At 45.3% G+C, this 26,968-nt stretch overlaps 1 long non-coding RNA gene across 1 annotated transcript; it reads left to right on the forward strand.

The window, feature by feature from the left end:
* The first annotated feature begins 525 nt into the window (after positions 1 to 525).
* On the forward strand, positions 526 to 19,332 carry LOC139257395 (uncharacterized). The gene is made up of 3 exons (XR_011592285.1): positions 526 to 616; positions 10,457 to 10,499; positions 18,997 to 19,332. It is a non-coding gene; the product is annotated as an uncharacterized lncRNA (long non-coding RNA).
* Positions 19,333 to 26,968: the final 7,636 nt, after the last annotated feature.

Raw genomic sequence — 26,968 nt, forward strand, 5'->3', positions numbered from 1 at the left:
GAATATTAGGTCCTTCATTGAAACACCTGTGAACTCATCCCTTTTTGGCGTGGAAGCAAGTCATCCTCGCTTCGAGGGACTGCCTCTGATGATGATGATGATTGTGGTTCTGAGCCGGGTATGTATGATTGAGGCAGGAACACAGTGAGGTAATGATGCAGTGTAAAACACAGTCAAATTTGTGGTCTGGTATGTGATGCTTAGTGACGTAGGCAAGACTGTCTGCTCCAGCCTTAACCAGTATAGACTTTTGTGTCAGACATCCAGACTGAGCTCTGTCCTTCATACATCAGTAGCAGGGAATTCGTGGCCACTTCGTCTTCTGTAGAGTGAAGGGTCAAGTCAAATTGTTGGCTTAGCTACTTATTGTTTCTGAGCAGGTGCAAGTTCAGTTTGGCACATTACAGCACCAAGTGGAGCCTGTGCTCTGAGCGGGAGCAGGTCTGCATACCGAGGGTTACTGTGATAATGACCACAGCCAGTAGTCTCTGAACACAGAACCAGCTATTCAATCACCTTAGTTTTACTTTTTCAGATATATAGAGATTCTGAAAGATCACAAGACAAAACTGCTTTGGGATGAGCAAATTGGTGAACATTACTTCGAATATAAAAGGTGAGTATTTTTTTTTCCAAATATTCAATTAAAGAACAAATCAGTAAACTTCCCTGACATTGCCTGTTCCCCCTCGCTCCTCTCCACATGCCTCCTCTGCTCTCTGCTACATCTCACCGATTCCCTGCGTGGTGCCCAACCACTACATTGCTCAGGTCGAACATTAAATACTGTGTAAGATTTAACCAACAACTGAGCAATAAACCAGATATAGACTCATTGGTTACAGCACAGAAGGAGGCCATTCAGCCCGTCGAGCCTATGCTGGCTCTCTTCAAGAACACCTCAGCCAGTCCCATTCCCCCTCCCTTTCCCCGTAGCCCTGCAAAGTATTTTCCTTCAGGTACTTATCCAACTCCCTTTTGAAAGATAAAATTGAGTTTGCCTCCACCACCCTTTCAGGCCGTGAATTCCAGATCCTAACCACTCGCTGCGTAAACATTTTTCCTCATGTCGCCTTTGGTTCTTCTGCCAATCGTCTTAAATCTGTGTCTTCAACCCTTCCACCAATGGGAACAGTTTCTCTTTGTCTACTCTGTCCAGACCCCTCATAATTTTGAACAAATCTCCTCTCAATCTTCTCTGTCCTAAGGAGAACAACCCCAGCTTCTCCAATCTATCCACGTAACTGATGTCCCTCATCCCTGGAACCATTCTTGTAAATCTTTTCTGCACCCTCTCCAAGGCCTAAAGTGCCTCTCCTTCCTAAAGTGCGGTGCCCAGAATTGGACACAGTCCTCCAGTTAGGGCCGAACCAGTGTTTTATACAGGTTCATCATAATTTTCACACTTTTGTGGTCTATGAAGCCGAAATTTCCCGCTACCTGAAACGGGGAACACATGTCCTGTTTCTCCTGTTTTTACTGCCGCGGTGGTTGAAGTGGCCTCTTGAGCGATATTCTGCTCTTTGGCTTTTTTTTCCAGGCGGACCGGAAGTAGCTGACAATGGGGGCGGAAGTGGGGTGGTGTGTGGAAGTTGTGGGGGTGCGGAGTGACCACCTCTGTCAGTCACCACGGCTCTCCCCTTCACTTAAAGGGGAGATCGCTGCGATTTTTTTTCAGTCCACTGGGCCACCAAGGAGATTTTCGGCCGGGCCAGCAGCCTGGCACCTAAGACGGAGTGCCAGGCCGAACCCGGGGACATAATTGTCGGCCCGATATGACAGTCAGCTGACAAAAGAAAAAACATGGTGACAGCGGCAGTGTGTCTTCCCCTTTAATGGAAGCCGCACCGCCATTTCAGGAGGCCACAGCCCCAGTGCATCGTTGGAAAAGCTGGTTTTGGCACCGCCCGGCAGGAGGAAGATTTTCAAGGCGGAATTTCGCCTGGGGGGGTGGTGAGGGGGGGAAACATCGGCAGTGCGCACTGTGATGACATACTTAGGACGGATCGGCAGCAACGGAACGGTGGGGAGGGGTCACCGCCGGGATACCACAGGGGCGGAATGTTGATAATGGCAGCCATTACACGAAAAGTTGGCGGCCGTTGCACTACGTAGCATGGCCGCCGATTTCTGATAAGAGGCCTGCAGGAAAGGGACAATTTCGGCCCCTATGTCTCTTATTTATGAAGCCCAAGAACCCGTATGCTTTTTAACTGCTTTCTCAACCTGCCCTGCCATTTTCAATGATTTAGAACATACGAACATAAGAAATAGGAGCAGGAGAAGGCCATACGGCACCTCAAGCCTGCTCCGCCATTTAATAAGATCATTGCTGATCTGATCATGGACTCAGCTCCACTTCCCCGCCCGCTCCCCATAACACTTTATTCCCTTATCGTTTAAGAAACTGTCTATTTCTGTCTTAAATGTATTCAATGTCCCAGCTTCCCCAGCTCTCTGAGGCAGCGAATTCCACAGATCGACAACCCTTTGAGAGAAGAAATTCCTCCTCATCTCTGTTTTAAATGGGCGTCCCCTTATTCTAAGATTGTACCCTCTAGTTCCAGTCTTCCCCATCAGTGGAAACATCCTCTCTGCATCCACCTTGTCAAGCCCCCTCATAATCTGATACGTTTCGATAAGATCACCTCTCATTCTTCTGAATTCCAATGAGTAGAGGCCCAACCTACTCAACCTTTCCTCATAAGTCAACCCCCTCATCCCCGGAATCAACCTAGTGAACCTTCTCTGAACTGCCTCCAAAGCAAGTATATCCTTTCGTAATATGGAAATCAAAACTGCACACAGTATTCCAAGTATGGCCTCAGCAATAACCTGTACAACTGTAGCAAGACTTCCATGCTTTTATACTCCATCCCCTTTGCAGTAAAGGCCAAGGTTCCATTGGCCTTCCTGATCACTTGCTGTACCTGCATACTAACCTTTTGTGTTTCATGCACAAGTACCCCCAGGTCCCACTGTACTACAGCACTTTGCAATCTTTCTCCATTTAAATAATAACTTGCTCTTTGATTTTTTTTCTGCCAAAGTGCATGATCTCACACTTTCCAACATTATACTCCATCTGCCAAACTTTTAGCTTGTCTATGTCCTTTTGCACATTTTTTGTGTCCCCCTCACACATTGCTTTTCTTCCCATCTTTGTATCGTCGGCAAACTTGGCTACGTTCCACTCAGTCCCTTCTTCCAAGTCGTTAACATAGATTGTAAATAATTGGGGTCCCAGCACTGATCCCTGCGGCACCCCACTGGCGACTGATTGCCAAACTGAGAATGAACCATTTATCCCGATTTTCTGTTTTCTGTTCATTAGCCAATCCTCTATCCATGCTAATATATTACTCCCAACCCCGTGAACTTTTATCTTGTGCAGTAACCTGTTATGTGGCACCTTGTCAAATGCCTTCTGGAAGTCCAAATACACCAAATCCACTGGTTCCCCTTTATCCACCCTGTTCATTACATCCTCAAAGAATTCTAGCACATTTGTCAAACATGACTTGCCCTTCATAAATCCATGCTGACTCTGCCTGACCGAATTATGCTTTTCCAAATGTCCTGCTACTGCTTCTTTAATAATGGACTCCAACATTTTCTCAACCACAGATGTTAAGCTAACTGGTCTATAGTTTCCTGCTTTTTGTCTGCCTCCTTTTTTAAATAGGGGCGTTACATTTGCAGTTTTCCAATCTGCTGGGACCTCCCCAGAATCCAGGGAATTTTGGTAAATTACAAACAATGCATCCACAATCCCTGCCGCTACTTCTCTTAAAACACTTGGATTCAAGCCATCCGGTCCAGGGGTTTTATCCGTCTTTAGTCCCATTATCTTACTGATTGTGATTGTGTTTAGTTCCTCCCCCGCTATAGCCCCTTAACTATCCACTGTTGGAATATTGTTAGAGTCCTAGTGACATACAAAATATTTGTTCAGAGTTTCTGCCATCTCCATGTTCTCCATTACTAATTCCCCGGTTTCGTCCTCGAAGGGACCAACATTTACTTTAGCCCTCTTTTCCTTTTTATATACCTATAGAAACTCTTGCTATCTGTTTTATATTTCGTGCTAGTTTACTTTCATAAACTATTTTCCCTTTCTTAATCATTTTTTTAGTCATTCTTTGTTGGCTTTTAAACACTTCTCAATCTCTGTCCTCCCACTAGTGCACATACACCCCCAAGTCTCTCTGTTCATGCACTCCCTTTAGAATTGTATCCTTTAGTTTATATTACCTCGCCTCGTTCTTCCTACCAAAATACTTTTATGCATTAAATTTCATCTGCCACGTGTCGGCCCATTCCACCAGCCTCTTGAAGTCTATCCCGATCCTCCTCACTGCTCACGACACTTCCAAGTTTTGTGGCATCTGCAAATTTTAAAAACTGTGTCCTGTACATCCAAGTCATTAATATATATAAGGAAGGCAATGGTCCTAGTACCGACCCCTGGGGAACACCACCGTATACCTTCCTCCAGTCCAAAAAACTTCCTTCATTCACCACTACTCTCTGTTTCCCGTCACTGAGCCAATTCCGTATCCATACTGCCACTGTCCCTTTTATTCAATGGGCTTCAACTTTGCTGGCAAGCCTATTATGTGGCACTTTATCAAATGCCTTTTGGAAATCAATGGACAACATGTCAACCGCATTGTTATCAACAAGCTCATTAAAAATACTCAATAAGGTTAGTTAAACACGATTTGCCTTTAACAAATCCATGCTGGCTTTCCTTAATTAATCCATACTTGTCCAAGTGACGGTTAATTTAGTCCCTGATTATCGTTTCTAAAAGCTTCCCCACTATCGAAGTTAAACTGACCGGCCTGTACTGGCTGGATCTATCCGTACATCCTTTTTTAAACAGGTGTTAACAGGTGAGCCGGATAAAGAGGTGTTAATGGGCAGTGAGCCAGGTATTGAGGTGTTAATGGGCAGTGAGCCAGGTATTGAGGTGTTAATGGGCAGTGAGCCAGGTATTGAGGTGTTAATGGGCAGTGAGCCAGGTATTGAGGTGTTAATGGGCAGTGAGCCAGGTGTAGAAACATAGAAAATAGGTGCAGGAGTAGGCCATTCAGCCCTTCTAGCCTGCACCGCCATTCAATGAGTTCATGGCTGAACATGAAACTTCAGTACCCCCTTCCTGCTTTCTCGCCATACCCCTTGATCCCCCGAGTAGTAAGGACTTCATCTAACTCCCTTTTGAATATATTTAGTGAATTGGCCTCAACTACTTTCTGTGGTAGAGAATTCCACAGGTTCACCACTCTCTGGGTGAAGTAGTTTCTCCTCATCTTGGTCCTAAATGGCTTACCCCTTATCCTTAGACTGTGACCCCTGGTGCTGGACTTCCCCAACATTGGGAACATTCTTCCTGCATCCAACCTGTCTAAACCTGTCAGAATTTTAAACGTTTCTATGAGGTCCCCTCTCATTCTTCTGAACTCCAGTGAATACAAGCCCAATTGATCTAGTCTTTCTTGATAGGTCAGTCCCACCATCCCGGGAATCAGTCTGGTGAATCTTCGCTGCACTCCCTCAATAGCAAGAATGTCCTTCCTCAAGTTAGGAGACCAAAACTGTACACAATACTCCAGGTGTGGCCTCACCAAGGCCCTGTACAACTGTAGCAACACCTCCCTGCCCCTGTACTCAAATCCCCTCGCTATGAAGGCCAACATGCCATTTGCTTTCTTAACCGCCTGCTGTACCTGCATGCCAACCTTCAATGACTGATGTACCATGACACCCAGGTCTCTTTGCACCTCCCCTTTTCCTAATCTGTCACCATTCAGATAATAGTCTGTCTCTCTGTTTTTACCACCAAAGTGGATAACCTCACATTTATCCACATTATACTTCATCTGCCATGCATTTGCCCACTCACCTAACCTATCCAAGTCACTCTGCAGCCTCATAGCATCCTCCTCGCAGCTCACACTGCCACCCAACTTCGTGTCATCCGCAGATTTGGAGATACTACATTTAATCCCCTCGTCTAAATCATTAATGTACAATGTAAACAGCTGGGGCCCCAGCACAGAACCTTGCGGTACCCCACTAGTCACTGCCTGCCATTCTGAAAAGTACCCATTTACTCCTACTCTTTGCTTCCTGTCTGACAACCAGTTCTCAATCCATGTCAGCACACTACCCCCAATCCCATAAGCTTTAACTTTGCACATTAATCTCTTGTGTGGGACCTTGTCGAAAGCCTTCTGAAAGTCCAAATATACCACATCAACTGGTTCTCCATTGTCCACTTTACTGGAAACTTCCTCAAAAAATTCCAAAGATTTGTCAAGCATGATTTCCCTTTCACAAATCCATGCTGACTTGGACCCAACATGTCACCATTTTCCAAATGCACTGCTATGACATCCTTAATAATTGATTCCATCATTTTACCCACCACTGAGTTCAGGCTGACCGGTCTATAATTCCCTGCTTTCTCTCTCCCTCCTTTTTTAAAAAGTGGGGTTACATTGGCTACCCTCCACTCGATAGGAACTGATCCAGAGTCAATGGAATGTTGGAAAATGACTGTCAATGCATCCGCTAATTCCAAGGCCACCTCCTTAAGTACTCTGGGATGCAGTCCATCAGGCCCTGGGGATTTATCGGCCTTCAATCCCATCAATTTCCCCAACACAATTTCCCGACTAATAAAGATTTCCCTCAGTTCCTCCTCCTTACTAGACCCTCTGACCCCTTTTATATCCGGAAGGTTGTTGGTGTCCTTAGTGAATACCGAACCAAAGTACTTGTTCAATTGGTCTGCCATTTCTTTGTTCCCAGTTATGACTTCCCCTGATTCTGACTGCAGGGGACCTACGTTTGTCTTTACTAACCTTTTTCTCTTTACATACCTGTAGAAACTTTTGCAATCCGCCTTAATGTTCCCTGCAGGTTTCTTCTCGTACTCCATTTTCCCTGCCCTAATCAAACCCTTTGTCCTCCTCTGCTGAGTTCTAAATTTCTCCCAGTCCCCGGGTTCACTGCTATTTCTGGCCAATTTGTATGCCACTTCCTTGGCTTTAATACTATCCCTGATTTCCCTTGATAGCCACGGTTGAGCCACCTTCCCTTTTTTATTTTTACGCCAGACAGGAATGTACAATTGTTGTAGTTCATCCATGCGGTCTCTAAATGTCTGCCATTGCCCATCCACAGTCAACCCCTTAAGTATCATTCGCCAATCTATCCTAGCCAATTCACGCCTCATACCTTCAAAGTTACCCTTCTTTAAGTTCTGGACCATGGTCTCTGAATTAACTGTTTCATTCTCCATCCTAATGCAGAATTCCACCATATTATAGTCACTCTTCCCCAAGGGGCCTCGCACAACGAGATTGCTAATTAGTCCTCTCTCATTACACAACACCCAGTCTAAGATGGCCTCCCCCCTAGTTGGTTCCTCGACATATTGGTCTAGAAAACCATCCCTTATGCACTCCAGGAAATCCTCCTCCACCGTATTGCTTCCAGTTTGGCTCACCCAATCTATGTGCATATTAAAGTCACCCATTATAACAGCTGCACCTTTATTGCATGGGCCCCTAATTTCCTGTTTGATACCCTCCCCAACATCACTACTACTGTTTGGAGGTCTGTACACAACTCCCACTAACGTTTTTTGCCCTTTGGTGTTCTGCAGCTCTACTCATATAGATTCCACATCATCCAAGCTAATGTCCTTCCTAACTATTGCATTAATCTCCTCTTTAACCAGCAATGCTACCCCACCTCCTTTTCCTTTTATTCTGGTGTTAATGGGAGGTGAGCCAGTTTTAGAGGTGTTAATGGGCAGAGAGCCAGGTATAGAGGTGTTAATGGGAGGTGAGCCAGGTATAGAGGTGTTAATGGGCAGTGAGCCAGGTATAGAGGTGTTAATGGGCAGTGAGCCAGGTATAGAGGTGTTAATGGAAGGTGAGCCAGGTATAGAGGTGTTAATGGGAGGTGAGCCAGGTGCAGAGGTGTTAATGGGCAGTGAGCCAGGTATAGTGGTGTTAATGGGAGGTGAGCCAGGTACAGAGGTGTGAATGGGAGGTGAGCCAGGTATAGAGGTGTTAATGCGAGGTCAGCCAGGTATGGAGGTGTTAATGGGCAGTGAGCCAGGTACAGAGGTGTTAATGGGCAATGAGCCAGGTACAGAGGTGTTAATGGGCAGTGAGACAGGTACAGAGGTGTTAATAGGCAGTGAGCCAGGTATAGAGGTGTTAATGGGCAGTGAGCCAGGTATCGAGGTGTTAATGGGCAGTGAGCCAGGTATAGAGGTGTTAATGGAAGGTGAGCCAGGTATAGAGGTGTTAATGGGAGGTGAGCCAGGTATAGTGGTGTTAATGGGCAGTGATCCAGTATCGAGGTGGGAATGGGCAGTGAGCCAGGTATAGAGGTGTTAATGGGCAGTGAGACAGGTATAGAGGTGTTAATGGGCAGTGAGCCAGGTATAGAGGTGTGAATGGGAGGTGAGCCAGGTATAGTGTTAATGGGCAGTGATCCAGTATCGAGGTGGGAATGGGCAGTGAGCCAGGTATAGAGGTGTTAATGGGCAGTGAGACAGGTATAGAGGTGGTAATGGGCAGTGAGCCAGGTATAGAGGTGTTAATGGGCAGCGAGCCAGGTATAGAGGTGTTAATGGAAGGTGAGCGAGGTATCGACGTGTTAATGGAAGGTGAGCCAGGTATAGAGGTGTTAATGGGAGGTGAGCCAGGTATAGAGGTGTTAATGGGCAGTGAGCCAGGTATAGTGGTGTTAATGGGCAGTGAGCCAGGTATAGAGGTGTTAATGGAAGGTGAGCCAGGTATAGAGGTGTTAATGGGAGGTGAGCCAGGTATAGTGGTGTTAATGGGCAGTGATCCAGTATCGAGATGGGAATGGGCAGTGAGCCAGGTATAGAGGTGTTAATGGGCAGTGAGCCAGGTATAGAGGTGTTAATGGGGCTTGATATAGAGGTGTTAATGGGGCTTGATATAGAGGTGTTAATGGGGCTTGGTATAGAGGTGTTAATGGGAGGTGAGCCAGGTTTCGAGGTGTTAATGGGAGGTGAGCCAGGTATAGTGGTGTTAATGGGCAGTGATCCAGTATCGAGGTGGGAATGGGCAGTGAGCCAGGTATAGAGGTGTTAATGGGCAGTGAGCCAGGTATAGAGGTGTTAATGGGGCTTGGTATAGAGGTGTTAATGGGGCTTGGTATAGAGGTGTTAATGGGCAGTGAGCCAGGTATAGAGGTGTTAATGGGCAGTGAGCCAGGTATAGTGGTGTTAATGGGCAGTGAGCCAGGTATAGAGGTGTTAATGGAAGGTGAGCCAGGTATAGAGGTGTTAATGGGAGGTGAGCCAGGTATAGTGGTGTTAATGGGCAGTGATCCAGTATCGAGGTGGGAATGGGCAGTGAGCCAGGTATAGAGGTGTTAATGGGCAGTGAGCCAGGTATAGAGGTGTTAATGGGGCTTGGTATAGAGGTGTTAATGGGGCTTGGTATAGAGGTGTTAATGGGAGGTGAGCCAGGTATAGAGGTGTTAATGGGCAGTGAGCCAGGTATAGAGGTGTTAATGGGAGGTGAGCCAGGTATAGAGGTGTTAATGGGCAGTGAGCCAGGTATAGAGGTGTTAATGGGGCTTGGTATAGAGGTGTTAATGGGGCTTGGTATAGAGGTGTTAATGGGAGGTGAGCCAGGTACAAGGTGTTAATGGGCAGTGAGCCAGGTACAGAGGTGTTAATGGGCAGTGAGGCAGGTATAGAGGTGTTAATGGGCAGTGAGCCAGGTATAGAGGTGTTAATGGGAGGTGAGCCAGGTGTAGAGATGTTAATGGGAGGTGAGCCAGGTATAGAGGTGTTATTGGGCAGTGAGCCAGTACAGAGGTGTTAATGAGAGATGAGCCAGGTATTGAGGTGTTAATGGGCAGTGAGCCAGGTATCGAGGTGTTAATGGGAGGTGAGCTTGGTATAGAGGTGTTAATGGGAGGTGAGCCAGGTATAGAGGTGTTAATGAGAGGTGAGCCAGGTATAGAAGTGTTAATGAGAGGTGAGCCAGCTATAGAGGTGTTCATGGGCAGTGAGCCATCTATAGAGGTGTTAATGGGCAGTGAGCCAGGCATAGAGGTGTTAATGGGAGGTGAGCCAGGTTTCGAGGTGTTAATGGGCCGTGAGCCAGGTATAGAGGTGTTAATGGGAGGTGAGCCAGGTATAGAGGTGTTAATGGGCAGTGAACCAGGTATAGAGGTGTTAATGGGAGGTGAGCCAGATATAGAGGTGTTAATACAAAATCAAAATACTGCGGATGCTGGAATCTGGAATAAAATCTCAACATGCTGGGAATCTCAGCGGGTCAGGCAGCTGCGATTTGCAACATTTTCTGTTTATATATAGAGATGTTAATGTTGATTGCTAATCACTGTCAAACACACGCTCTGTACTGGATCACTTTTTTTTCAGCTACCAGGGTGGGAAACATCTTGTGTTTTACCCGACATTAAAGGTAAGACAGTTCTTTGGTATGACTAACTGTTCTGCATTAACTGCTGTGATAGGTCTTTAACTTTCATTATATCCAGCTGTGTCTGTAAGCGGTCCATCGGGAATCCTGCAGATTGGCATAGATCCCAACATTCCCTGTGTGCAGGTTGGGACGAATCTGAACGGGGTAATTCAGTGTCACCTCTGCCCCCAGACCTTGTGGTAATGGGATACCTCACAGGGTACCACACACTTCATAGAATGAGACAGCACAGAAGGCCATTCAGCCCATTGTGGCTCTGCTTGCTCTTTGGTCGAGCTATCCCGGTAGTCCCGCTCCCCTGCTCTTTCCCCTTAGCCTTGTAACTGTTTTCCCTTCATGTGCGTATCCAATTCTCTTTTGAATGTTACAATTGAATCTGCTTCCACTTCCCTTTCAGGCAGTGCATTCCAGATTGGAACATCTCGCTGCATAAAAATCACCTTCCTCGTGTCGCCTCTGGTTCTGTGTCAGCCGTGGCTCAGTGGGCAGCACACTCGCCTCTGAGTCACATGGTTGTGGCTTCAAGTCCCACTCCAGGGACTTGAGCACATAAATCTAGGCTGACACGCCAGTGTAGTGCTGAGGGAGCACTGCACTGTCTTTCGGGTTAAACCAAGGCTTCATCTGCTCTCTCAGGTGGACGTAAAAGATCCCATGCACTATTTTGAAGAAGAGCAGGGGAAATTATCCCCGGTGTCCTGGCCAATATTTAGCCCTCAATCAACATAACAAAAACAGATTATCTGGTCATTATCACAGTGCTGTTTGTGGGAGCTTGCTGTGCGCAAATTGGCTGCCGCATTTCCCACATTACAACAGTGACCACACTCCAAAAGTACTTCATTGGCTGTAAAGCACTTTGAGACGTCCGTTGGTCATGAAAGGCGCTATATAAATGGAACCTCTTTGGTTTTCACCTTAAATCTGTGTCCTCTGGTCATTGACCCTTCTGCCACTGAAAACAGTTTCTCCTTATTTATCAAAACTGTTCATGATTCTGAATACCTCTATCAAATCTCTCTTTAATCTTCCCTGAGGGGAACAACTCCAGCTTCTGCAGTCTCTCCACATAACTCAAACCCCTGATCCATGGAATCATTCTAGTAAATCTCTTCTGCACCCTCTCTCAGGCCTTGACATCGTTCCTATAATGTGGTGCTCAGAATTGACCACAAGCTGGTGTTTGACCCGTGATTTAAAAAGGTTTAGTATAACTCTTGCTTTTATACTCTATGCTGCTATTTATGAAGCCCAGGATCCCGTAAGCTTTTTGAACAGCCTTCTTAACTTGCCCTGCCACCTTCAAATATTTATGTAAATGCACCCCAGGTCTTTCTGTTCCTGTTCTCCCTTTAAAATTGTACCATTTTGTTTGTATTGCATCTCCTCGTTCTTCCTGCTAAAATCTGCGTTTAATTTCCTCTACCATCTGTCTGCCCATTTCATCAGTCTATTTCCTCCTGAAATCTGTTGTTATCCTCTTCCCTGTTTATTGCATTTCTGAGTTTTGTGTCATCTACAAACTTTGAAATTATGCCCTTTTTACCCAAGTCCAGGTCATTAATGGGTCTGAAATCCTGGTACTGGGCTTCCCGCGGGCAGGCACTCGGGTGACAATAGTAACAAAAAAAGATGCGCACCTACCTTTTGGTGCTGCACCCTCCAGCGATCCCGGTCGGAGGCCTCCTCTCCCTGAGCATCGCAGCGCGTTCACGTCTTGCAGAGGCACAGGGAGAGGCTGGAGTCACATGGTACTGGGCAGCCAATCCAGGTAAAGTATTCTCATTCATAACAATGGGAACTCCGTAAGTAGGATTCTCATTATCATGATTGAGAACCCCCCAAACACAAAAAAAAAAACTAGAAAAAAAATCACACATTTAACATTCATTTCAATTAAAGTTAATAAATGTGTTACAAAAAAATATTTTTCCGATTTTTTTTTTTTTACGTTTTTGTAATTATGGTTTAAAATAAAATTACCTTAGTGGGCAGGGTTTTTAACATTAAAGTGTGTTTTTAAAATGTTTTTTTAAGTTTTAAAACTCTTACACTGGTCAAAGTAGGCTATGCAAGAGTTTTAAGGACATTCGCAGGGCAAGAGATGGGCAAATACCGCAATCCTGCCCATGCAAATGTCCTTCTCCCCGAGATGCGGGCATCTGTCAAGCCACAGATCGGAAAAGCCGGTTTTCAGCGCATGCCCATTGCGTGCCGAAAACCGGCTTTTGCAATGCCATCCCGGGTCCGCACACACTCCGCACGGACCTGGGGAGGCCGGGATTGCAGGGCCAACATATTTCAAAAAGAGCAATAGTCCTAATAACGAAACTTGGGGAGCACCTCTGTATACCTCCCTTCAGTTTGATAAACAATTGTCACCACTGCTCTCTGCTTTCTGTCCCTTAGCCAATTTTATATCCATGCTGCCACTGTTCGTTCAATCCTGTGGCCTTTCATTTTGCTAACAAGTCTGTTATCAGGTATTTTGTCACAAGCCTTGTGAAAGTCCATATACACAACATCAACCTCACTACCTTCTTCAACCCTCTCCGTTACTTCATCAAATAACTCAGAGTTAGTCAAACACGATTTGCCTTTAACAAATCCGTGCTGGCTTTCATTTATTAGTCCGTACTTTTCCAAGTGCCAATTAATTTTGTCCCGATTATTGTCTCTAATGGTTTCCCACCACCGACGTTAGGCTGACAGACCTGCAGTTGCCAGATTTATCCCTCTCACAGTTTATGAACAGAGGTGTAACATTTGCAATCCACCAGTCCTCTGGCACTCTCCCCCATGTTTAAGGATGATTGGGAGGTGGTGGCCAGAGCCTTTGCAATTTCCACCCTTACTTCCCTCAGTACCTAGGATGCATCCTATCTGGGGTGGGTGACCTTTCTACTTTGAGCGATGCCAACCTTTTAAATATCTCCTTTTCATCTATTTTTATTCTATCCAATATTGCTATTACCTCCTCCTTTACTGTGACATGGCAGCATCCTCTTCTCTAGTGAAGACAGATGCAAAGTCCTCATCTAGATCCTCAGCTTCCACAAGGCGCTCTCCTTTTTAGTCCCTAATCAGCCCCACCCTTCCTTTGACAACCCTTTTACTAAATAAGTTTAGCAATGATTTTTGGGTTCCCTTTTACATTGACCCCTAATCTGTTTTCACAAGCTCTCTTTGCCCCTCTTCATCCTTTTTTTTAGATCTCTGTACTTCCTGTACTGCTTGGTTCTCCACTAAATTATGAGCCTTACATTTGTCAAGAGCCTCTTTTTTTTCTGTTCATTTTAACCTCAATATCTTTAGTCATCCAGGGAGTTCTAGCTTCGAGGCCTTTTCTTTCCCCCTGGTGGGAATGTGTTTAGTCTGTACCTAAACTGTCGCCTCTTTGAAAGCTTCCCATTGTTCAATTGCTGTTTAGCCTACCAATTTTTGATTCCAATCCACCTGGGTCAGATCCCTTTTTAACTCACTGATGTTAGCCCGCCTCCAGTTAAGTATTTTTACGCTTGATTGTACCTTGACGTTTTCCATAACTATTCTAAACCTGATGATATCATTACTGTTCCCCAAATGCTCTTCCACTGAAACACACTCTGCTTGCCCCCACTTCAATCCCCAGAACCAGATCCAGCATTACTTCCTTCCTCATTGGGCTGGAAACACACTGATCAAAAAGTTCTCCTGTACACATTTCAGGAAATCCCCTCCCCTCTTTACCCTTTGCTCTGTTATTATCCCAGTCTATATTAGGATAATTGAAGTCCCCCATTATCATTACTCTATAATTCTTGCATCTTTCTGTAATTTGCCCCTCTATCTCCTTCCCACTATTTGGTGGTCTATAGTCGTCATCATCATAGGCAGTCCCTCAAAATTGCATCCACTCTTAACATGAGTTCTTAGGTGACTATACAGTCCAATATTGGTCTATAGTATACACCCAGTAGTGTAACAGCTCCCTTGTGGTTCCTTAATTCTAACCAAATAGATTCTGTCTTTGAACCCTCAACATCATTTTCCAGTGCCAAAATAGTTTATTTGATCAATGTTACCCCCCGCCCAGCTTTTTTTATTCCTTCCCAATCTTTCCTAAATACCTTGTAGCCAGGCATAAGGTTTCAAATCCTCCCATTCTTTGAGCCAGGTCTTTGTTATTGCCACTGAAAACCAGTTAGTTCGCCAAAATCCCGGAGGATCCCTGCTCTGCCTACCTCGTTCTACCCGGCCGATTGGCCACCCATTTACTGTCCTGAACTCTCCATAGCTGCTGGTTTCAACTTCCCTATAGCCCTTGACTCCCCTATAGTTCCAGAATCTGTCTATCTCCCCCTTAAATATATTCAATGACCCAGCCTCCACAACTCTCTAGGGTAGAGAATTCCAAAGATTCACGACTCTCTGAGAGAAGAAATTCCTCCTCATCTCCGTCTTAAATGAGTGACCCCTTATTCTGAAACTATGCCCCCTTGTTCTAGATTTCCCCACGAGGGGAAACATCCTCTCTGTATCTACCCTGTCAAGCCCTCTCAGAATCTTATGTGTTTCAATAAGATCACCTCTCATTCTTCTAAATTCCAATGAGTACAAGCCCAACCTGCTCAACTTTTCATCATAAGACAACCCCTTCATCCCAGGAATCAACCCGTGAACCTCATCCACCCTGCTCGTTGCATTCTCAAAGAACTCTAATAAATTTGTCAAACACGATTTTCCTTTTATAAAACCATGATGACTGCTTGATTGTACTTTGATTGTCTAAATGTCCTGCTACTACTTCCTTAATAATGGATTCCAACATTTTCCCAATAACAGATGTTAGGCTAATTGGCCGATAGTTTCCTGCTTTCTGTCTCCCTCCTTTCTTGAATAGGGGCATGACATCTGTTGGGACCTCTCCAGAATCCAGGGAATTTTGGTAGATTACAATCAATGCATCCACTATCTCTGCAGCCACTTCTTTTAACACCCTAGGATACAGACCATCAGGTCCAGGGGACTTGTCAGCCTTTAGCCCCATTAATTTGCCGAGTACTTTTTCTCTAGTGATAGTAATTGTTTTAATTTCCTTCCTCCCTTTTGCCCCCTGATTTTGTACTATCATTGGGATGCTTTTAGTGTCTTCTACCGTGAAGACCGATACAAAATATTTGTTCAAAGTCTCTGCCATTTCCCTGTTTCCTATTATTAATTCCCCAGTCTCATCCTCTAAGGGACCAACGTTTACTTTAGCTACTCTCTTCCTTTTTATATACCTGTAGGAGCTCTTACTGTCTGTTTTTATATTTCTTGCTAGTTTACTCTCAATCTATTTTCTCCCTCTTTATTATTTTTTTAGTCATCCTTTGCTGGTTTCTAAAAGTTTCCCAATCCTCTGGCCTACCACTAAACTTAGCAGCATTCTTTTCGATTTGATACCATCCTTAACCTAGTTAGCCACGGATGGTTCATTCTTCTCGTGGAGTCTTTCTTTCTCACTGGAATATATCTTAGTTGAGAATTATAAAATATTTCCTTAAATATCTGCCACTGCTTATCTATTGTCTTACCTTTTAATCTATTTTCCCAGTCCACTTTAGCCAACTCTGCCTTCATACCTTTATTTAGGTTTAAGACAATGGTTACTGACCCAAGTTTCTCATCCTCAAACTGAATGTGAAATTCTAACATGTTATGATCACTCTTCCCTACAGGATCCTTTACTATGAGATCATTAATTAAACCTGTCTCATTACACACAACCGGATCTAAAATAGCCTGTTTCCTGGTTCCACAACGTATTGTTCGAAGGGCCCGAGTTTGGTGAGACCTAAGTTCTGCCCACTAAGATCCTGACGGTACTTTGGGTGGAAGTTTCGTGAAAAAATGTGGGGAAAACCGTCCGGCGTAAAAAATGGGCCTTGCACACCGATTCTGGGCGGCAGTGGGCGGGAGGTCGCATTCTGGGCGGCAAATGCAATCCTTGGCAAAGTACCACCGGGGGTAGAGTCAGGCCCAGGGAGGGGGGAACTGATAAAATTAAAATGTTTCAAAACATTTTTTAAAAAAACACCGGAAACCCTTCAGGGGATCCCATCGACCAAAATCCCTGCAAAAGAAATAAAGAAAAGAAGTGCACTAGCCTTGTTTTGCAGGTCTTCATACTTACCGTTCAGGTAAGACCTGCCTCCATGTGGCGGTCTCGTCTGCTGCTGGAGCGGGGGACCCCCCGGACCAAACTGGGGACTCGGCAGGCGGGAGGACTCCTGTGGGCGTTGCACACCAGCGGACGGTCCCCAGCGGTCTTCTCTCCCCTCCCCGCCGGCATGAGAACCTGACCAAACTCGCTCGGAGGGGAGAGCGCCCAAAACCCATCGAGACCGCCAAGAAAACTCGCACCCTAAGAAACTGTCCCTAATACACTCCATGAACTCGTCCTCAAGGCTACCTTTGCCAATTTGATTTGTCCAATCTATATGAAGATTAAAGTCGCCCACGATTATTGCAGTACTAATATTATTTCTTTGTTTAACATTTATGTAAACCAGATTCTTATTTTATGCAATTTTGGATCCCTTTAGTGTTAGTATCCTCATCTTAATTTATTTTAGCGCCTTAGATATTTATCCTAAATACTTATCTGTAATTCCTTGGGCTTCCCCCTCTGTGCTAGTTGTGACGTCACTACTTCAATGCTGCTCCTTTGTTTTGCAATGCTCTCAGTGTGTCTGCACTGTGATGTTTCTCAGGACTCCCTCAATATGCCCACTTGGTGGCAGAGCTTTCCTCTGCCCGTTTCCTGCCTCCTGGTGCTCCCTCATTAGTCCGTTTTAGTCTTGTTGCTTCTATCTGCGTCCTCAAAGCCCAACATTTTCACCGTGACTTTGGCTCGCATTCAGAATTCTTCCACTGCTGCTAACTTTGTTCTCTCCTGTGTGAAATGCCTTGGGACATTCTTTGATATTAAAGATACTAAATGCAAGTTATTGGAATGCAACACTGGCAGAGGCCAAACTTTGTATTCAGTGTTCACCTTATACCTTTGTCCTAATTTCCTGAGTAAAAATATGTTAAGATTCAATTTCTGTTGTTCTGAGGCAGTTTGATTCATGGCTGATAATATACTGGCTTAATTCATCACCAGGCTTTGAGGTGGTTTATGTAACTTATCATTGATTGATGGTGTGAGACTTTATATGGACTCTGGCAGTCTGAGAACCGCAGTGCTAGTCCAGAACAGTGACACTAATAGGAGTCAAATCAGCATGCACGCACGCACGCACGCACACAAATATGGGCAGAACGTGTGGGGACACAGAAACACGCAGATGCAGCCGTGCGCACTCACCTCTGTAAATGGACAGAATGTGTGGGAATACATGTATGGACACATACTGTGCCCTCTGCTGAATCAGCTGGTTTCTTCCTGCAATTTTTCCTTTCTCCCATCTCCCCCCCCCCCCCAGGATTCGTACTGGAGTACAACTCCACGTACTCCAAGTGATTTTTAGCAAACTTAAGCTGTGGAAAACATCCCGGCTGAACCTGACCCATTGCTCACCTGATGTTCACACATTTAGCCACTGCCAGTGGTGTAACAATCACTAGCTAAAATCCCACACTTCCTTATCGCTCCCACATCCATGGCCATTGAACCCTGTTGTGGTGCCTCTCCCGTTCTCCTATCTGATATGGCTAACTGCTGATCAGAATGGAGAGCCTCCTGGTCTGTCTGGTGGAAATTCACAGTGAGCAACAGACCTGGACTGCTCAGCGAGCTGATCCAAAGTTTATAGTTTCATTTCCTCTGAATGTTAACAGTCCCAAGTCCATTCAGAATAATCTCCGGAACCTTCGAGAGGCCCTTCCCACAAGCTGCTGCTTCCCCCCCCAGTTATGCAGCTTTAAGATTATTTGTTAACATTAGCCAGAAGTGGAAACAACTTAACATTTTTTTTTAAGTTGCCCCTTTATTTTAAATCCATTGCTCACTCTCAGTTTTAACCTTTTAGCTCCCAACATGGTCTGAGGAGGTATCCCATCTCCCTGGGCTGACTAGTTGGTTTTCAGCCTCTGTGCTGAAACATATTACTGTAATATGTTCAATGAGAGTACTAATTGCTAATCAGCGCTAGCTTTATTGAGCAAAATCTCTCACTAATCAATAGTCAAGGTGCAGGAGGTGAGATGATGGGTACGTGGGCAGTAATCCACTGGATGTGGAATAGAGCGCTTGGGGTCACCAGTCCCCGACACCACTGAGCTCGGCCTGAGTAAGCAATTAGTGCTCAAGGGACTGAGCGTGCCGATGGATGGGTAGCTCAAGTTTGCTGTGATTGAACTGTAATTATATTGGATCCACATTCAGACTGCATGTGAGGATGAGGCGGTACATTGTAATCAGTCAGGGGCACTGATGGCTAGAACCACAGAGCACTGAGAGTGTGTAAAGCAGATTTACTTTATCCCTTCTATTCTTCTTTTACAGTCTATCCAGGTGCGGTTGGAACTGGCTAAAGAGTTGGGCACCGGGATATCTATCTGGGAGCTGGGCCAGGGGCTGGACTATTTCTACGACTTGCTATGAAACGGCACTGAGCAGCACAAGGACTCGCACTTGACATTTCCAAGCAGCCACGAGCTGACCAGAACCAATCACACTGTCACTTTACAGAACTCCAATGCCCAGTGAAGTAAACAGTTGTTGTAGCTGAGTTTCAGGAAGAATTTGAAATTTTGAAATTTGAAATAAATATTGAAACTTGAACCTGCAGCTAAAAGTTCCGTTCCCAAAGCCTCTCTTTAAATAAAAGTTTCTAGAATACGCCTGGTTTCTTTTTTAATTAAATGAGAACTTTTCTGGATTGTTGAGTTACATTCTATTTCCTTTGTTCCTGTTACCAGTTTCTCAGGCTGTGCTAACACAGTGTGGGAGCCAGTTGTGTATAGTTCTGGTACTGTCCTGATATCTACTGGTGATGTGATGAAATACCAACTTAAAGAAGGGTTTCTCAGATCCAGTGAACCCAAGCCCTGGGGGATAGGCCTGAGCTTGACTCTGATTTCAAGCTTGGGGAGTAACTGAAGGACATAAGAATTAGGAGCAGGAGTAGGTCATACGGCCCCTTGAGCCTGCTCCGCCATTCAATGAGATCATGGCTGATCTACCTCAACTCCACTTTCCTGCACTGTCCCCATATCCCTTAATTCCTTTGGAGACCATTTCCTTTCCAGGAAGTTGTTGGACTGCTTCTGGGATCAGCGAGGACAATCCCAGCATAGACCCTGCTTCAACAGCATTTTGTGGCAGATTATCCCCACCCTTAAACCTCCCCTATAATTCTTTTTGTGCCTTCTATTTCCATTTGTTGATGAGATAGTGAGAAATCTATCACTAGTTACCATATAGTAATATTGTATATCAGGTCACCGTTAACCTTTAACACTCCAGTGAAAAAGCCCCAAGTTCTCTCGCCACTTAACAAACTCCTTATCACCAATGACATCCCAGTGGATGGATAAGAACATAAGAAATAGGAGCAGGGTTAAGCCCCTCGAGCCTGCTCCACCATTTAATACGATCATGGCTGATCCAATCATGGACTCAGGTCTACTTCCCTGCCTGGTCCCCATAACCCCTTATTGGTTAAGAAACTGTCTGTCTAGACAGGGCGTTGTGTATTGGTGCGAGACATGGTGTTAGATGGCTGAGGTCAGCGGGACTCCCGAAGCGCCAGGTTTCATTCTGCAGTACCTTCCATTGCTGAGGAAGGGATTGTACCTGAAACATCAATTGCCTGGTGGTTCCTCGGCAGCTGCTGCCTGACCCACTGCATGTCTCTAGCTCCAATCTTCTGCTTGTTTCATTCTTTGCCTGTTCTAACTGGCTGAGATTTTTCAACTCTCAAGATGTAAGATTAAAAGAAAATTAATTCTCGAGACGTGGGTGTCACTGGCAAGGTCGACATTTATTGACCCTCCCCAGTGGCCTTGATTTAATGCCACTGAGAGCAGGTAAGAGTCAATCACATTGGTGTGGGTTTGGAGTCACATGTAGGCCCAGACCGGGTAAGGACAACAGGTTTCCATTTCTAAAGGATATTAGTGAACCAGTGTTTACACCAATCCGACAGCTTCATGGTTACTTTTACTGATCCCCTCCCTGTCTACAAGTACATTTTGGAAAAGAGTAAAAAAAGGAGAAACAGTGTTGGTTTGTGTTAGCAACATAGAGCGAGAAAGGTGGCACTGGGAGGTGAGGGGAGAGGGAGAGTGACCAAGCATGGCAATGAGGAGAGTTTAGAGATAGACTCTGGCTGAGATATACTGAGGAGAGGTGGCACAAACCAGAGAGTTCACTGTGTGTATTGACTTGCACTGAAGGGTGGCAGTGGGATAAAGAAAGCAGCTGTTTATTGGGCCAGAGACATTAAATGTCACCTATGAAACCTGACTAAATGAGCCTGGATGCCACAGGCAGTCTAATAGGCAAGCCTCCATCTTCTTATCCCTTCCACATGCAGCAACCGTAAGAGAGAAACCGGGGGAGCAGAGCTGGCTGGACGGAGTCTACGTGGGTACAATATAAACATGCCATGTGTGTGATGCTTTGCCCGTTCTTTAACAAGCACCTTGTCCTGCAGTGTACCAAACACGGCCTTGTTGGGCATAGTCCTGTGTGACTTGTGCAGCTGAAGTGTGAAGTTCTGATACACAGGCTGTGAGAGTTGGGGCTGCATTTTGGGCTTGTTTGGATTTGGGGGCATTAATTGCGGTGGGGCGTTAAAAGCTAGCGCCTGAAAATAGTTTGTGCCTCTGACTGCAAGTTTCGCCCAAAATGTAAGTTGGATGAGCGTTAAGTCAGACATTACACAACGGACTTTGCGCCCGAGCCGAAACTTGCGGCGGTAAAGAAGTTTCATTCAAAAGCAAAATACTGTGGATGCTGGAATCTGAAATAAAAACAGAAAATACTGGAAATCTCAGCGGGTCAGGCAGCATCTGTGGAGAGAGAAACAGAGTTAACGTTTCGGGTCGATGACCCTTCGAAGTTTCATTGTTGTTTAGTGCCCTGCAACATAACATTGTATATTGTATGGTTTGATTTTGTTTGGGGTGTTTGTGACTTTGTTGCAGTAAATTTAGGACTCATCATTTGCCATTGGTGTCTTGTGCATCATTCCAACTTTCATCGGAGATGTGCCTTTATGGGGGCACATAGTGTATCCAGTGTTAGCTCCATCCCTCAGTTTCCTCCATTTAGGAGAGCTGGTCCATTACGAGCTGGCGACGTGCAACTGTTGGTCCGGCAGCATCTCCACGCTGCCTCCCCCGTGGATGGTGTGGCTATCCAATGGGGGCCTTGCCATCGTTCTCCTCCTCCTGAGGTGAGCCTGCAATCCCCACTGGCAATGCTTGGCCCCTCATGATGGCCAAGCTGTGCAACATGTAGCACACCACAATGAATTAGGAGACCTGTTGAGGGGAGCATTGAAGGCTGCCTCCAGAGTGGTGCAAGCATCAGTCTGCCTGTAGGAGATGGCATATCTCTGTCAGCACTTCCTTCTCACACACTACTCAGAGAGCTGGAGGTCTGAGCGTTGGTGCCTGTAAACATGTGGGGGGTAAGCCCTCCTGCCCGGACGTATTCGGCCTCATCATCTGTGGGCCGACATAGCCAAGAGTGTTTCCTCTAACTTGACACGGCCTGACAATAGCACGGAGCATGATACGCTGGTGAACCAGTAATGCCTCCATTAAATTCTCTCACTGAAGTTATAAGGGCACTGTAATGTCAGATAAAAGTGAAGTTCGTAAGTTGGAGCTTCACACAGCATTATGTGCGCAACCTTTGTAGTCAATGTAACCTGCGATGTCGGATCCTCATCCCTCCATTTAAGAATGCTGCCAATACCGCCTGTCACACCCTGGAACCGCCTGTCTTTTTTAGGCGTTTCCTGGGGTGGGTGTTAAATGAGGCATTAAAGCTGAATGTTCCATCCGGGGTGCTAGCGCAGCGTTGCACGATGATTGACGTCATTATCATGCTAAAAATAGAAGGCGGGGCGATAAGCTTTTGCCCTGGTGCAAACCAATAGCTGAATCTTCCGCCTGGGTGGTAAATCCTGGACGCCCGGCATAACATTCCAAAACAGCATTTAACGCCCCAACGGGGTGCTAATTGAGGTGCAAATGAGCCGAAAATCCAGCCTTTGATGTTTTTCACTGTGATACAATTACACAATCATGGTGTGGCCCTATTCTTTACTGATGAGTGGAGAAGTCAGCGAAGAGGACCAGAGGATATTTACACCAATCTGAGCGTATCAAAAGAACTTCAATTTAAGATTGAATTTAGCAGGCAGGTCTGTAGAGATGCTTTAATTTAAATACAGTTGGATGCTGAGATACAAGAGTTAGGCTCTTCAAAGCTCCGCTCTCCAGAACTCAATAACCTTCTCTCGCCTGTGACCTGACTTAGGGTTATTCATAATTATTAGGAAAGTATGCAGGCAAATGATTAAACTCTCAGCAGTCAGATCTCTTTCCTTCTAACTCTGTTAGGAAACATCACAACGGGATCAGAAGGTGCAGTAAGTTTAAACCAGCCAGGAGCAGCAGGGATCAAGCTCTTTTCATCATTGACTCCCAGGTGAGTGCTCTGTGCTATCTGTGTAGTTGATGTGTGATTGATTCCTCACTCCCAACTGCTTCAAAGTGAGAATTAATTGCAATCCAGAAATGCTTAAAGGTCGATTGATTTATTTTCCCTTCTCCCTTGCATTCTTATTTACTGTTAAGACTTTACCAAATGTCACTTATCCAAAACAGTAGCAATTGGGCTGAGTTTAGTACAAGGAGCAGATAAACGGATTCAGAATCAGATCATGCTGCCCAATTAATCTGACTACCTGTTTTAATGGCGAACAAGTAAGTGTCACTTTCCATTATCCCGCAGGGCCCTGACGTCCTACTGCCGAGCTTATTCATTACCTGCAATTACCGAGATAAGGACGGGAAGATTTCTATCAATTACTTTGTGATTTGTTTAGGATCCTAATGGCCTTCTACAGCTGCTGCAATTGTCCGTGAGGAATCTCAATGGAACATTGACTGAAGCCGAAATGCGGAGGGAGGGCTTGCCTGCTGCAGTCTGACATTGACATTTTGTGGGGTTTTGTTCTGGGTGGACCTGTAGGCCTCTGGTTGACCGTCTGTGAGTGCAGTGCCCAGCATCAGATGCCGTTTGCCTTCCTGTGTGTTGGTGGGGGTGATACACCTGGCTAACATTTGCACTTTGGAAGATTGGTTTGCTGGTCCTGGCAGGGATTTGAACTCTGGATTCTGTTGGGGACACTTTTGAAAGCAGGGTACAACTATCAGAGAAGATTGAACAGGCTGGGGCTCTTTTTAAAAAAAATAAATGACTGAGGGTTGACCTGATAAACGTTGTTAAAATTACGAAGGGATTCAATAGGGTTGACATAGAGAAAATATTTCTGCTTGGGGAGGAGACGACCAAAACTAAGGGCCATAAATACAATATAGTCACTAATAAATCTAATGAGAAACTTCTTTACCCAGAGTGTGATGAGAATGTGGAACTTGCTACCACAAGCGATTTACATATATACATTTCAGGGGAAGGAATTGAAGGTTATGTTGATAGAGTTAAATGAAGTAAGGTAGATGGAGCTTAAACACCAACATCGATCAGTTGGGCTGAATGGTCTGTTTCCGTACTGCAAATTCTATGTGCGCTTAAATGGACAGGAAGAAAACAGAGTAGCAGTTCCCAAAGCAGTCAGGCACATTGGCGGGCTCTGATAGCTCGTACATTTTAGCAAGGCCGTTCCTCTTCTGGCCAAGGATGCTCCCTGCCAACAGGTAATGGTGATTCCCTCCTTGAGGTGGTCCAGTCTGCCCTCCTGAAAGCACAACTTGGAGGGAAACAATGAAAATATAAAGTTGAAGAAAAGCATGAGGAGTAACTACAGAGAGAATTTAGATGAAGCCATTCGTGGAACCTAGGAGCTTCTCTAAAGCTTTATAAAGAGCTGGCGATGTAGGGGTTTTGGTGGCTCTGATCTCCATGTGGATTGTGTCGGCTGGCAATATGCCAGGAGCTAATTCCCCTGGTGGTAGTGTGGAAAACTGATGGTATTTAATTTAATAACCAATGATTACCAACCCTAGTCTTGTCACAGATTGTTTAAAAAGTCAGACGGTACAATGAGTCACAAGGATATCTGGGGGTAACTCTGTTTAATGCACATCCAGGTCAGATGGGTTGCATGCATGCCTCCAATTGAGCAAATACATAGTTGGCAAGAGCACCTGTGGGCCATTCATAGTCCAGTCCCGTTAATCCAGTTTGCACACTTCTGCAAAGTATTGAGCTTATTGGGTTGAAAATGTTCTGGTTCCTCAGGAAGCATTGGGTAGAGATATATCTGGCAGTGGAGGTTAGTTTCCATCCCAGCTCTTTGCAGTGTATCCGGGACCTGGAGGAAGTGTTTAATGTACGGCTAGCAGTATGGATGACCTTCATCCCCTCCCAACAGCTCACGGACAATCTGGCTCCTGTCGTGGGGTTGGCCAAACCTGGTGATGTCTTTCTCATGTAGTTCTGTAAACCACCCATGGTGAATGTGTTGGGGAGTTCCCCATTGCAGCAGAATGGGGAGAGGGTCGATTGAAGATTCTGCAGAACAAAGAGCTGCAGGCTTTTTTTCCAGGCTGTTGATGGTGTTGCTGCTGTGGTGTTTCTACACCCCTGTTGGATTTCTCTAAAGCTTTATAAAGAGCTGGCTATGTAGGGATTGTTTTGGAGGCTCTGATCTCCATGTGGATTGTGGAGGCTGGCAATATGCCAGGAGCTAATTCCCCTGAATTGAGCTGCCCAGTAGTAGTGCCTGAGATTGGAAAGCCAGAGCTTGTTTTTGTGTTTGGCTAGCTGGATGTACAAGATATATAAGAACCTGGAATCATAGGAACGCTGACTATTTTTAATAAAACCTCTGGTTTAGCCAGCAGTTACCCGTGATTGCCATATTACTGTCACGCATAACGTGAGTTCTAATCCCACCATGGCAGCTGGAGAATGGAAATGCAGTTATTAAATCTGCAGTTTAAAAAATAAAGCTAGTATCAGTAATGGTGACCATAAAACTATCGAATCGTTGGAAAACCAGCCCGAAGTCGTGGTCCATATCGGTACCAATGACCTAGGTAGAAAGAGGGATGAGGTCCTGCAGGCAGATTTTAGGGAGCTAGGAGAGAGATTAAAAAGCAGGCCCTCACAGGTAGTAATCTCCAGATTACTCCCAGTGCCATGAGCTAGTGAGTACAGAATTAGGAGGATAGAGCAGAGGAATGTGTGGCTGGAGAGATGGTGCAGGAGAGAGGGCTTCAGATTCCTGAGGCATTGAGACCGCTTCTGGGGGAGGTGGGACCTGTACAAGCCGGACTGTTGCACCTCAACAGAGCCAGGACCAATATCCTCGTGGGGGGTGGAAGGGTTGCTAGCGCTGTTGGGGAGGGTGTAAACTAACTTGGCAGGGGGACGGGAACCTGAGAATTCATTCAGTGCGGAGAGAAGCAAAGCTGGAATTGGAAAGCAAGAAAGTGAATTTGGAAGACAGAGGAAACAAAGGCTAGAAAATAGACAACAAGGGAGTTTGACAGTGCTAAATGGTACATACTTCAATGCAAGGAGTATAAGGGATAAGGCAGATGAGCTGAGAGCACAGATAGACACTTGGGAGTACGATATAGCTATTACTGGGATGTGGTTGAAAGAAGGGCAGGTATGGCAGCTTAACATTCTTGGTTACAGGATTTTCAGACGTGATAAAGAGAGTGGATAAAAAAGGAGGTGGGGTTACAGTATTGATTAAAGAAACAATTACAGCTGTGAGGAGGGATGATATGTTAGAATGATCATCAAATGAGATCACATGGGAGCGATCACACTGCTTGGAGTATATTATAGACCCCCAAACAATCAGAGGGCGATATGGATAGACCGAGTAATTACAGGCCAGTCAGCCTAACCTCGGTGGGGAAAAATAGTTGGAAAAAATTCTGAGGGACAGTATTAATCGTCATTTAGAAAGACACGGATTAATCAAGGACAGTCGGCATGGATTTGTTAAGGGAAGGTCATGTCTGACTAACTTGATTGAATTTTTTGAGGAGGTAACACAGAGAGTTGATGAGGGCAGTGTGTTTGATGTAGTGTATATGGATTTTAGCAAAGCTTTTGATAAGGTCCCACATGGCAGACTAGTCACGAAAGTAAAAGACCATGGGATCCAGGGCAAAGTGGCAAGTTGGATCCAAAATTGGCTCAGAGGCAGGAAGCAAAGGTTAATGATTGGTGGGTGTTTTTGTGACTGGAAGGCTGTTTCCAGTGGGGTTCCGCAGAGCTCAGTGCTGAGTTTTTTGTGGTATATATC

This window comes from Pristiophorus japonicus, unplaced genomic scaffold (assembly GCF_044704955.1).
Source record: "Pristiophorus japonicus isolate sPriJap1 unplaced genomic scaffold, sPriJap1.hap1 HAP1_SCAFFOLD_825, whole genome shotgun sequence".
NCBI classification, from domain to species: Eukaryota; Metazoa; Chordata; class Chondrichthyes; family Pristiophoridae; genus Pristiophorus; species Pristiophorus japonicus.